The sequence below is a fragment of the Acinonyx jubatus genome, chromosome A2 (genome assembly GCF_027475565.1).
Source record: "Acinonyx jubatus isolate Ajub_Pintada_27869175 chromosome A2, VMU_Ajub_asm_v1.0, whole genome shotgun sequence".
Taxonomy (NCBI): domain Eukaryota; kingdom Metazoa; phylum Chordata; class Mammalia; order Carnivora; family Felidae; genus Acinonyx; species Acinonyx jubatus.
In genome coordinates this window covers 124,799,807-124,814,575 of record NC_069383.1, presented here as the reverse complement: position 1 = coordinate 124,814,575, position 14,769 = coordinate 124,799,807, and the positions used below count along the sequence as shown (strand labels likewise).

The 14,769-nt window shown below is 34.9% G+C and overlaps 1 non-coding gene across 1 annotated transcript; it reads right to left on the bottom strand.

Moving 5' to 3' along the window:
* Window positions 1-510: 510 nt before the first annotated feature.
* Window positions 511-617, bottom strand: LOC113594672 (U6 spliceosomal RNA). Its single transcript, XR_003415095.1, has one exon. It is a non-coding gene; the product is annotated as a U6 spliceosomal RNA (small nuclear RNA).
* Between the last annotated feature and the right edge of the window lie 14,152 nt (window positions 618-14,769).

Sequence of the window (14,769 nt, the reverse complement as noted above, 5' to 3'; positions counted from 1 at the left end):
TTGGCTGTTTCCACTTTTTGGTCTTCATGAATAATATACTTGTGCATTTCATGTACAAATGTTTCCATTTCTGTTTGGCATATACTTAGGAACCGAATGGCTGGGTCATGTGGTGACTCTGTATTTAACTTTATGAGAAATTGCTACACTGTTTTCCAAAGTAGCTGCCTCATTTTCCATTCCAACAATCTATGAAGGTTCCAGTTTCTCCACATCCTTACCAACAAGTATTATTTCGAGTCTTATTTATTATAGCCATCCTCACATTTTCCTTTCTAATTAGTGTTTGGATGGTATATTTATTTCCATTCTTTGACATTTAACCTGTGTATTTATATTAAAACAGATTTCTTGTGAAGAGCATAAAATGCATCCTACATCATGTTATGTGTGTGTGTGTGTGTGTGTGTGTATATATATATATATATGCATTTTATATATATATACACATATATATGTCAAAGCCCTTTAATATTAATTTCTATAACACTTTTTAAGAGCCAAGTTTTTTAAAATAGTGAACAGTTCACAAATTTGCCTATCGTCCCTGCTCAGGGACCATAGTAATCTTCTCTCTATCATTCCAGTTTTAGTGTGTGTGCTGCTAAAGTGAGCATTCTTATAATAATGTTCTTCCTTGATTATAACCTTACTAAATTATAGGCCTTTTGAGGGCAGAGATAATGTCTAATCTACTTATAATTGTCTTTCCTAGCCTCATGCCTGAAGTATTTGTTGAATGAATATGTGAAACTTAATAGATTTTCACTGTAGACATTTTATTCAAAAGGCTTATCCCATAGTTGTCAATACGCTTTCAATTATTTCCTGTTGGAGGGACACCTGAGTGTATCAGTTATCCACTTGAAAGGGATCTGGATTGAACCTACTTATTTCCCACAAGGTGTTTATTAACCTTTTTATTCCATCGGTTTACAAATGTTTAGTAATCCAATAATTATTCTCTTCTTTCTCCCAAGTCAAAGTTCTTTTTTAGTCTAATATTTATGTGGTCTTTTTCTGGACTGGCTTGACATCATGCCCCTTTAATATTATACTATTACGCTCTCCAGGATACATTTTGATCAACTAAACATTCCATCTAACAGATGTGTCCATAAAAGGATAGATCTTTACTTGCAGCAGAAATAAATTTGGCACATGATTGAAACTGTTCATACACAAAGGAATAGGTATCAAGTTACCTGGAGTGCCATGGCATCATAATGCAAAACAGCAAAATATTTATTAAAAGAATACATTTAAAAATTTAGAGATAATGGCAGTATCTGAAAAGATCCAAAGAACATTTTGTAAATGCTAAATCTCCTGCATCTTTGTTGCTTTGATGTTTTAGAGTTTGCCGAAAGATTTGTCAAAAGTAATTTACGGTTAGAGGATCTATTTTTGTATTACCATGGAAGGAAATATAATGTAGTTTTAAAAATTAAAACTATGGACAAAGCATAGACTCTTAATCCTGACTCATTAAAAAAGACTTAAATGCAAACAGCCAATGGCTTTTAATTATAGGAGAATATATTGCAAGCTTTAGTATCATCTAAATATAAAATCTATCTTTAATACCCTAAATTAAGTGGAATAGGTGACGGGTTTTAATTGATATGGACTGTTTTTTAAATAAGAGAAATTACTTTGAATTGTTTTGTAGTTCTTTTCTGTTTCTCACACTTCTCACCTGACTCAAGTTAAAATTCCTGGAGGGTAGGAATCATGTCTTTTGGTTGTTTGGTACATTCACAGCAGTGAAAAACATAACATACATACATAACACGTGCTGATAAATATTATTTGAAAGCATGCGTCCTCTCTGACAACTTCTGTTCTCTCGCCCAGATGCCTCTTCCAACCCTCTGCTTCCTGTACGACTCTGTTTCTTGTTCCGTTGCTTCTCAGATGTCACCGTGTCACAGAGGCCTTTCTCTACCACGTTGTGTGAAATCTCAGTTACTTTCACCCTGGTCCATTGTCCTGCACAACTTTTTTCCATTTATGGAAAATAAAAAACTATGATTTTTCTGTGGGCACAATAAGAAAGTGTGCAAGAAATTCTAACATTTTTTTAACACAAGCTTGATTTTTATTATGACAGTAATACAAGCTTTCATGGAAAATTAGAAGATGTATAGATAAAAGAAAAATGGCTTTTATCTGCAGTGACATAAACATTTAAATTTAACACTTCCCAGGGTTTTCTTTGTAAATATTAATTTATTTTGTTTTCTGCTTTCATTTATGAAGTTTCAAACACAAATAAAATATATATCATTAAAATTTGAATTTAAATGACAATAGAATGTAATAAAGCATTAATTTTAACTATTTGAAAATTGAAAAAAAATGAAAAGCTATGTAATGTGAAGACAATTCAACATGATATATTAACTATGTTATCAATATACATTTGTTTCCGTAAAAGAGTGAAAATAGCATCAAGTTTCCCAATAGTGCATTAAGAGAATTAAAGATTTTAATACTTACTTGATATTGATGCTTAGATAAATCGATTTTAATTTTATTTCCAATAGACTAAATAATGATAAAACATTTTATATGAAATTGAGTTTTGCCATATTTTTGCTTCTCTCTTCCATAAAGTATGGATTTCATAATTTCAATTTTAAAAATCCGTTGGGTAAAAATAACCTGTACTGTACAAATTGACATTCTTAAAGTCAACAGATACAGAGGCCAAAAGGTTTTGTGGCATGTTTAATTACCAAAACTGAGGTAGTAATATTCTGATTAAATTATTATTTCTGTCTTAGCATTGGTTTTAGAAGATTTAGCTTAGGCCCATATGGAAGTGAGAGTGGGAGAGAACAGTTATGATGATGTTTTGCCTGTATGGTGACAGTGAGCACTTTGGGATTTCCATAATTGAACTCCTTTTCTTGTCTCATACAAGTCTGGGTGTCTCATATTGATGCCAAGGCCTACTCTGCAGAATCATTATGAAGGCTAGGAATATATACCAGTCAGGAATTGAGCACAATGCACAGAGTAGACAACTCAGCACACAGGGACTTATTATCTTATGCATTCATTTGCAAGTTAAGTTTTACTGTTTGCTCCTACTCTACACAAAATTTGATCTCTTCCCTTCTCTTCTTTTCTCTTCTCTTTTCTAAAAATGTCTTACCAACACAGGGTCTCGGGAATTATTTATTCTCTAGAGGAAAGTAGAATACTGGCTATTATGTCTAGGTTTTCTAACTGGATATGTGGCAGAGATTGTTCTTCATGTATTTTCCTCCTGTGAAACAGCGATAATATTTTCTGCTTACCTAGAGCGATATGTGTGGGTGATAAAGACAGAAGATAACACTTGCTACTAGCTTTCAAAAATATAAAATATTTAAAACTGTCTTTTGGTTTTACACATTTTATCAGAGGTCACAAATTGGTGGCCCCAACTTGGACTTTAAGACTTTTTTTTTGGCATGCGTATACAATTTCTTTCAGAAAGAGCCTTTGTGCTCCAGCTTACCATATTCTTTACAACTCCTGTGCTGTTAGACTATTTTATTAATTTGTATTGATTTGCATTTCCATTTGAATTATTACTACTGTAAAAAATGAAAACTGATTTTGTGGATTCTTCCAGTCATTTCTTTGTGAAAACAAGTTTGGGTTAGCAGATCTTCAGGGTTCTTTTTTTTTTTTAATGTTTACTTTTGAGAGAGAGAGAGAGAGAGAGAGAGCGAGAGAGCAGGGAAGGGGCAGAGAGAGAGGGAGACACAGAATCCGAAGCAGGCGCTGCAGGCTCCGAGCTGTCAGCACAGAGCCCAATGATGGGCTCGAACCCATGAACCATGAGATCATGACCTGACCGGAAGTCGGACGCTCAACTGACTGAGCCACCCAGGCACCCTTCGTCAGGGTTCTTTAACACTGTCATATACTGTCAGGGTTCTCTTAACACTGTCATAACACTGTCAACCAATGTCATATTATTACTTTCAAACAGAACCTAGGAGGTTTGTGAATTTTATTAGTAATGTATACAAAATTGTATCTTTATTTCCAGCATGTTCTTTAATTATGAATGTAGGCAACAAACCACAGCAGTATTAGAACCTATACTCCATCGCTAATAGAAGGTACACATTTTGTAGTCCTATTACCCTTTCTGCAGATGTCTTGAAGTATTGCTCATCTTTACTTTGAAATTATAGTTGTTGTTAAACCCACTGCTAGATCGTGTTATCTTATTGGTATTCAAGAGCATACATTGCTCTGTCACAAATATGTCCTAATAATATTTGGATAATTGTATTTCAGAATACTTTGTTTCGTTTGTATCTTTTATAATCCCTTGTGTTTTAGTTCATACACTTAACATCCTTCTGAGAAGTACCTTGGCAAGAAAGAAACAAAATAAGAAAGAAAACAAAACAGAACAAAAACTACAGCTCTAAAACCACGTTTCTTTATGTAAATAAAGTACTTATTAGTTCAAAGCAGCATATTCGGTACTGTCATCAATTCAGTACTGTCATGTAATATTTATTTTCAGTGAAAGAAAGCATATTGGAAATTATTATCTCCCAATTGCAACATTATTCCTTTAGTGAATGTTTCTTTACTTAACAGCACCTTTCTCACAAACACATTTATATGCACATTTTATCTTTTAACACATTAGCTAAAAGGAGCACAAAATGGTTTAAAATTATGTATTAAGAATTTATTACACCCACCACTATATTTGCATGGATTTGAAAACAGCAAAATAGCACCATGTAAATCACATACAATATGGGTTTTGAAAACCTGGACAAAATGAAAACATTCAACTGTGAAATTTTAAATGGTAGGCCTGGACTTTGATGAGTCTTTTACTTCAAACGTACACAGTTGTTCTCTGCTGTAACTGCCCAAATTATGTTTTCTACTTGTTGGTGTACCAACCAGTGTTTTAACCTTCATGTCAGGTGTGAGTTCATACAAAGAAGCAGTCACTCCAAATATACCAGGTGCTTCTGTGTATCATCGAAATGATCGGTGTGATGATATTCTGTACTGATGTGGCTTTCTTCTGATCAGAGTGTGAGTAAGGATTATGCCTCTGCTGAACAAATTACATTTTTTCTTACATGCTTCCCTGAGAACTGATTATCAGAACTCTGACTTTCAAGACAGCAGTATGGCATTAAAAAATAATCAAGCCATTAAAAGGTAAAATACCAAAGGATATTATTTAATACTGTTATAGCATTACCTTCTCCTACCCCTGCAAGAATAAAAAAAAATCAATCAATATGGAGCAAGTATGCCGATACCGTAATTTCATATCCCTAGCCTGCACCTCTCCCTTTAACAGAAGATCCTAGGTAGTGTCTAAGAGAATAGTGATATTTTATACATTAATAATCATGTGCACATTAGTAATTATTTCCACCATTCACATTAGATTATAAACTCCAAAAAGTGGTGATCTTTCTTTCAACCCATCCAAAAGTGTATCATAGGATGAATGGACACTAGAGAGTATCATAGGGGTGTGAGGGATTGAGACAGGAAAGGAAAGGGAAGGGAAGGGAAGGGAAGGGAAGGGAAGGGAAGGGAAGGGAAGGGAAGGAAATAGGGTACACAGTGGCTCACTACCCCTGGAAAATTCTGGAAAAGAGTGTGGGAAACACGTCAGAAGCTTGGATAGTTATTTTCCAGCTTTCATCCATCATTGGCCTAGAGCTGCTATGGAGGCATTAATGTGCTACAGTTGTCACTTTTCATAAGTCCCATCCACAGGTCAACAGGAGAAGAGGAAGTCCTCAGGTACAGAGACTCAAGTGATCCCAGGATAAGGCCTTCCACACCTGCAGGACTGATGAGCACAAAGAGATATTGGGGGAACCCAGTGTGCCTCATACAACTGTCATACTAGGTCATGGTGACGACAACTTTATATGACTCATAAAAAAGGAGTTACATGAGACTAGGAGAGAAAATATTATAGCAATTCTGAGAAAAGTGGACTCAAAAGTAAGAAAATTTACCTGCCAGTGCTTCTTGAATTTTTGCAGTTATGATCATTTGAATTTGTTCAACAGAAACGTGCATGTTATTTAACAGCAACAACAACAACAACAACAACAACAACAACAACAAAAACTTGGGGGAGAAGGTAGGTAGAAGTTATGCACCATATTCCTGAAAGGAGGAAAGAAAAAGAACAAAATTGCAATAGTGAGAGAAAGCGAAATGTGCTCAATCTCTCACAGTATTTCAGCACAGAAGGCATGAAACAAAAACCAAGGGCAGATATCTCATCCTTCACTCCCACCATGCAGAACTTACACTGTGAAAGTTAACAGTCTTTTGCCTCATCAGAATTAAAATCATACACAATTTGCAGACATACACTCACACCATGGATATATATGTGTGTGTAGATATATATATCTACACACACACATACACACACACATACATATAATTTTGGAAGAAATTATTCATTCATTCTATAGCCTCCATTGGAAAATGCCTCTGAATTTTGGAAAATTTCTCGCTGTGAGGTAATAGGTGGTTTTAATTCTTTTCCTCTGACTAGAATATAAACTCTGAAATCAGGAACTTACATGTGTTTTTTAATCATTTACTAACACAATGCCTGTTACATAATACTCTGTATGTGATAGTTTAATGAGTGAATTTTATTGAACTTGTTAAATGAAGTTTTTTTTCTATAATCTAGTGGTTCTTGAAAGGGGATAATGGGAGATGACCCCCACCACCACCATTTTTCAATGTCTAGAGAGAGTTTTGGTTGTCACAGCAGGATGGAGAATCTAGTGAGTAGAGGCTAGGATGCTGCTAAAAATCATACAATGTACAGTACACTGTCCACGACAAAGAACTGTCCATGTCAGCGTGTCAGAAGCGACAAGGCTGAGAAACACTGCTACAATGCCTTTCGTGTGTAGTCATTCACATATTTTATTCACGCATTATAAAATGTCTTCTTAGTCAATAACTAAGACATCGCTTTTTTCCCCCAATATTAGTCTCACTTAACTAATCACATATAAAGTTATTTGATTCGTTTTAGAGTTAATTTGTGCCCAGAATTTGGGTTTCTCCAGAAGCCATCCCAAAAGGGTCATCTTACACAAGTAATTTGGGAGGTGATCATTGGAATAGCAGTAGGAAGCAGGGAATTGAGACAGGGAAAAAGGGTAAGCTAGTCCATAGTGTAGTATGATCAAGATATATACCACAGTGACTTACTGGAGCTGTCATACTGGAGAACCCTGGGAGACAGAGTACAGCTCGAAGTTCCCCCAGCCGAGGTGTGAGGATCCTAGGGTATGTATCCACCAGCTCCCTTTCATCATTTGCTGAAAGCTGCTTTCATGGGCTCTAACTCTCAAGTACTTATGGCTTGCCCTCCACCCAGGGCAAGTATACTCCACAGCTAGATAAAGACTTTAGGTAGAGAATCACAGGTGTTCATATTAAGCAGCCTTTGGTGTGACAGGTTAAGGCCCAGCAATTATGGTAGGCAAGAACAGTAGCTACTTCATCATGATATAGTTCATGTATGGAATTGTATATTTAAAATTGTTTACAGTGAGTTTTTATTAAACTTTTCTTTCTGGAGACTCAGTACTCCTTGATCCTTATCATTATCCTTTTGATACTTTAGAATCATAGAATCCTGAAGCCTTTCAGAATGTCTGACCCAACCTCATCCGTAACTTGGACAAACAGATGTTTAGCTTCAGTTTAAGTATTTTTTCCCCACTACTTTCTAAGTACTTGATTAATCTAATTAATGCTAAATGAGAAATAGTGTGTTCTCTTTTGTATTTTTACTTTGATTATGGATTAATGAGTGTCATACTGTCCTTGACGTATATATTGCTTTCAGAAATACCTTGACATTAATTCTTGATTTATTTTTAGAAAAATATATTAAACCCAAAAGAACTGGCAAAATTTTATTCAGAAGATGGTGAGTGTTTGAAAGTCTCCATATTTTGTTTACATTTATAATTTAAATATTAATTAAAGCTTCCCATTAAATACTCATTCCAAATAGGTGTGTGATACTAAATTATAAGGAAACACAAAATTAGTTTTATAGAAACTTCTAAAACTCATATAAATCAACTCTCAATGCAATATTCATCTCTGTCCACACATTATATTAAAGTGTGCTAAAATGTATAAATTTAACCCTGATACATAGGAGCTGAAGGCTCTTTTACATGATTTATGGGATCACTGAAGGATTTATTTCTCCTCCCCCATCGTTTTTCTACTATCATCTCAAGATTTATATTATCCAATCAGGTAAAGACCACTTTCAACCCTATTTGAATAACTGCTGATAGGTCATAACTTTTCTAGAAAGGCATATCAGATACTCTAGTGATATTCTTTGATTTGACAAATCTTGAATAGGAAAAGTTTGCCTGCTAAGATTTTGAACATCAATCCACTCTTCATGTTCTTACAAGTCTTTTTTAAGTCTTGGAACACAAAAAGGAACTGTGTATGTCAACTTCTCAAAAAACTATTACCCCCCCCCAAAGTTACCAAGACAACCATTCAATTTATTTTAAATTTAATTTCGGGAAGAATGTTAATATCAATGATTTCATGATTGCTACAACAATTTACTGTCATGCCATAAATGCATTGTCTTTCATTTTATTTTTTTCTTCTAAGTTTAATTAGACGCAATGTAATTTTTGTGCACAGTAGCATCTATCTCACATTTTATGCACTGCTATTGTTTATGTCACTCTGTAGAGAGTTAACAAAGGGCAAGAACAGAAGATAGAGACTTTTACACACTTTACGTGTTATCTTATAAATATTTTATACAAGGTTGATTTCAGATGAAAAGTTCGGTACTATTAAAAACATTAAAAATGTTATTTAGAACATTTAGATCATGCCATTGGAACTATTTTTCAAATAATTTATGCCAATTATGTTACAGAAGAGATTCTAAGACTATGAAAGGCACCCGTTTTATTGGTATTTTACAGAAATCTATTTCTTGAAGAATTAATTTGTATATTTAGCGAATCTGGCGTGAGTATGCCCTAGTTCCATTTGTGATATATGGATTCCGTTTGGTATCTGTGACAAAGTGCTATAGCAATCAACCTGGTTTTTATTTAGCATTTGAAAGGACAATCAGCCAAATTCTAATCTCAGATGTGTGAACTTATCGCATATTTCATGAAATATGCTGCTTTGCAGTATCAAAAATGGATGTGAGGCGTTTATGGCAAAGCACAGTACAAGAGAGGCACATGAGGCTGGATGAATTCATTTTCAGGGAATGAACTTAGGACTTAACTCGTGCCTTTGAGAACCAAGAACGCATGACTTTTATTTCTCTCTTGGTGTTTCTTTCAGTTCAGGAAATCTTATCAGTGGGCAGAATAGAGAGGCTGAGCATTGTGTGTTGGAAGAGGAGAGCTGAACAACTTAGAAGTCATAGATTACCTGAGACCTGCTCAGTACATGGATGGTTTTGTTTCCCTGCAGTGATCCCTGACTGAACCAGCCATCGGTCATTTATATTCTCCTGTATAGCTCTTGATGAATTTCCCTTATGCTTATTTTTACAGTGAGTTTATATACTGCCAGATCTGACCACTGTTTTTTATATAGGCTATCTTGATTTCATTCTTCCCTCTTACTTTCTACACCTCACAATAAATAAAGCTGTAACATTAAGGAGGTGGCAAAGAACCTTTAATATTTATACAGTTCAATCAATGTTCTAAATTTCTGGTGTTCCATGAAAGGCAATCCAAGATGTTTTATCCTTTGTGGCTTCTCCACTGTGTATGAGTTTAACTTAACTGCATCATTAAGAGAAATATTTACTACAGGAACTCAAGTCTTGTATATTTTAAGTTTTACATTTTGTAACCTGAGCGTCTATTCTCTACACCAATTTCCACACTATTGTATATAATTATGTTTAGTTAAATGCAGATTTTTGACAAGTTCTAATGAAATGCCCACTTGTCAATTTTTACACTTTTTTTTCTGGAGCTATGGCTGTTAAACATTATTATTTAATATGATTAATAATAACTTTTTTGGATGCAGGGACATTCTCATAGACACTTCACTATTCTGAAGGAGTTTGCTTTATTTTTAAAGAGAGTTCAATTGAAACTGACATTATGCAGCTTAAATATATATATTTAATCTCCTTTCACTTTGAAGAATTAGAGTTCTTGAATGCATTTCTTTCCAGTATTAATGGCAACTGTACCTGAAGATCAAGTCCTCTAGGCAAACCAAATGCCAGCCTTTACCATATACTACCTATTTTAAGTGAGTAAAACATACACACTCAAATGTATTATCTTTCTTTCCTCCCAGATACTGTTTGAATATCTCATCTACAAAAGAGTTTCAAGCATATATATTTGGTGTGTTTTATTTTAACTCACCCTTTTCACTCTGCAATATGATGCTGTTTGCGTCATGTAATAAAGACCGCAAATCAAGGAATGAGCTGTGTGAGAGGGATTAACCTTACCTTCTCAGTGGCTGTGGAGATTGGGCTCTTTAGTCTCAGCCCGGACTGTTACATTGATTTAATGTGTGACAGGGAAAATTGTGGGTGTTTCTTCTGACATTTTCTAAAGGGGTTCCACATCTTTTAGGAATATTTAGAGTTATAATGTAATAATTTCATTTCCACAAGTAATGTTGCCTATAAGCATTAAACACTGAAAACACGTAATGTTTATTTTTGGGAGAGGGAGACAGAGTACAAGCGGGGGAGGGGTGGAGAAACAGGGAGACACAGCTTCAGGCTCCAAGCTGTCAGCACAGAGCCAGATGTGGGGCTCGAACTCACGAACCTCGAGATCATGACCTGAGCAGAAGTCGGAGGATTAACAGACTGAACCACCCAGGTGCCCCTGAGAAACGTAATTTTCTGGCTAGACCAAACTCATTCATGAAGCTGTTGTTATAATTAATGTTTTTATTATTCTTGTTCAGTAATAGGTTTAATTCGTAGCCGTACCATGACCCTTTTAAATTGTGTTTGCATTCTTGCCATTTAACATCACAAAAAAGAATCTCTGAATATAATACATGGTTACCTAACAGTTCATAGTATAAAAATCCAATGTGTACAAAATTAGTAGCAATGGCAGTAAGATGATTCAGTGACTGATAAAGACTCCCAGAATATTTCAAAATCTAGTATAGATATTGAATATTTTCCTAGTTATATATTTAATATGTTCCTTTTGTTGATGAATACTGCCTTCTCTAGTCTATTATTTTAGCCAGGTTTCTTTTAATTTTTATTTAGCATAACACTTCACCAAACTATGAAAATTTGCTAAATGATTAGAATTCTCCAAATAGTTATTGAGCTCCTGCTGTATGCCTGCCACCACGGGAGGCACTGAGTAAATGCCTAATCATAAAGACACCCATAAGAAACCATTCCTGACCTCAGGACCTCACACTTTATTCAAACACTCACAATCTATGATATGACAAGAGTCATGACAAAGGGGAAAAAAAGGAGAGAAGTACTCATGTCACACTGTCACAATAAAGAATAAATCATCAAAATTCTCTGTGATCCGTTTTTCAACAAATATGGATTGAGTACTTTCTATGTACCAGGTCTTATTTGAAACACTAGAAAAGTATCAGTGGATAAAACAGACAAAATCCCTGTTCTGATAAGGCTAACATGGTAGCAGGGGGAGATAGATGGAAAATAAATGGTAAGTATCATAAATAAGTAAATTATATAGTAGACAGTATTTGACTGTTTTCCCCCTTCCAGGCAAATAAACTTATATCCTGGTGAAGGGACATATTCGGGGCAATTTGGGGGGCAATTAAAAAAACAATTCCTGTTATTCATGTTGAATATGCAAATATATTTGAAAAATACAAAATAAGTTCTAGGTTTACTTCCCCAAATTACGTACTTTATTGCTCCTAAGATGCACATATCGTCACGTGTTTAGTGGGTCTGAAAATGCCATATAAATTAATCAAAAGGATATAACATTCATTGTCAACAGGGTGGCAAGTGCAATGCAAGCTGTCACCAGCTGTGAATGCACAAACTTGGACTTCATTCATTGGAAACCATTACCATTGGTCTTTCAATTAATGCACCATTAGTGAACCCTTAAAGAAAAAATATGAATCCTGGTTGTAATCTGAAATATTTCATTGTTTGCTTATGTAAAGGCGAGAAATCAGCAACTCAAAACTTGCATAAAGTGTGTGATAGTATGTGAAAGGGTGTGAAATAGTATGTGAGTGATACATTAAAGAAGTCAGCTCAGTCTGAAAGAGCTCTGCAATATTTTAAAATAAAACTTTCAGGTAGTTTGCATATAAAATCAGTCAAGTTGGCAATGTTCTTACTTTTTGTAGTAGAACATGAGTTATTGGTTTGTCTTATAATTAATGGTGTCTTAGGTTTTATGGAATCTAGTAACTGTCTGAGCAATATCTAGATTTTCCCTTTTCATGAAAACAATTATTTTCAAATGAGGGAACCTTTTTCTGATATTTAAAAGCCATCACAGAAAAGATCATCTGTTTGGATTTTATCATGAGCATTCCATGACCAGCAGGTGAAAAAGACAGAGACCATCTGCTGCAATTAAACAAGGAAGGTTTCCTTCAAATAGCTAAATAATTCCTGTAAGCTATCAGCAGGAGAATCAGATAAGTAAGTGTATTAGCTCCTTTTGTCATTCAGAGTAGTTCAGTCAGGTTTCCCAAGACCAGGATACCTTTTTTTTTAAACATGCATTTTAGCATGCTTTGGAGTTTTTTCATGTCTACCATTTTGATTTTTTTAAAAAAAGTATTCAAGTTGATTTATAACAATGATGTAAGTTTTCTCTGTAACTTCAATTATGTTTGCATAGCTACTGCTCTTTTATGTGTGCCGGATAGACTTAAATATTTCAACCACTGTCATTAGGACACTTAAGCACAATTGTCTAACGGCATCATTGGAGATCAGCAGAAGAGGAGGTGAAGAACTGAATTCATGCCTCAACTAGTGCTTGGTACCTGTCACATTTCAGTCTCTATGCAACCTTCTTAGTCTCACCTATTACCCTCTTCCTCCCTCTTCTGCCCTGTGCCAAACCACACACACAGAGTGAGCAATATTGTTATCTTAAGAACAAAAGGGTAGGGAACAGAGGGAGTTCTGCTGTAAATTTTGGTGTGTCAGGAAAGGAAAGAATTCTTTCTGGTACTTCTCCAAGAATCCCCAGTGGTTTCTGTCTTTAGAGTTTTGGCAAGCCTTGTGAAGAAAATACAGCTATTGATGGATAAGTTATTTTAAAAATCAGATAAAAACTGGACTTTCAGTTACTTTTTTGCTTCAAGAATGTGGTGCGTTTTTATTTTTATGCGCAAACGTCATTTATAGAAACATAAAAGTATTATTTATGTATCTTACAGTGTTAAACATATTGTTAACAAAATAAATGGTCTACATACTATATGGTAAAAATAACATTAAAATTCCCAATGGAATTTCTTCTTAAACTTATTGGTAGACTTTTCTCTTTTTTTTTTTTTTTTTTGCTACATAATTTCCGTTTGTACTTGAGAATGCTGGTGAAAATCTAAGATCCTTTTCTCAGCCACGGGATTATATACTCTGATGTATTCTTTTTCTTTTTTTTCCTGAGAGTAATTTTATTTTATTTCATTTCATTGAATTTTTTAGAATAGACTTTATTTTTTAGAGAAGTTTTAGGTTCATAGCAAAATTAGGTGGAAAATGCAGAATTCCCGTATATCCTCTGCTCCCATGCGTGTATAGGAGCTCCCATGCTCCTCCACTACTGACATCCCACAGCAGAATGGTACATTTGTTATGTTCCATGGGCCTGCATTGCTTTATCGTTGTTATCAAAGTCCATAGTTTACATTACAGTTTACTCTTTTTTTTTGTCTTTCAAGTTTTTATTTCAGTTCTAGTTAGTCAACATACAGTGTAATATTCATTTCAGGAATAGAATTTAGTGATTCATCACTTACATATAACACCCAGTGCTCATCCCAGCAAGTACCCTCCTTAATGCCCATCACCCATCTAGCCCATCTCCCACCCACCTCCCCTCCAGCAACCCTCAGTTTGTTCTCTATTGTTGAGTCTCTCTGATGGTTTCCCTGCCTCTCTCTTTTTTTTCCTTTCCCCTATGTTTTACTATTTTATTTATTAAATTCCACATGTGAGGGAAATCATATGGTATTTGTCTTTTCTCTCACTTATTTCACCTAGCACAATATTCTCCACCTCCATCCATGTCATTGCAAATGGCAAGATTTTGTTCTTTTTTATGGGTGAGTAATATTTCAGTGTGTGTGTGTGTGAGTGTGTGTGTGTGTGTGTGTGTGTGTGTGTGTGTTTGTCCGTGTCCCACAGCTTCTTTATCCATGTATCACTTGATAGACATATGGATTATTTCTGTAATTTGGCTGTTGTACATAATGCTGCTATAAACAATGGAGTGTATGCATCACTTGGAATCTGTATTTTTTTATGCTTTGGGTAAATACTTAGTGGTGCAGTTGCTGGGTTGTAGGATAGTTCTATTTTTTAATTTTCTGAGGAATCTCCGTACTGTTTTCCAGAGTGGCTGCACCAGTTTGCATTCCTGCTAACAGTTTAAGAGGGAGTCCTTTTCTCTGCGTTCTCCCCAACATCTGTTGTTTCCTGTGTTGTTAACTTTAGCCATTCTG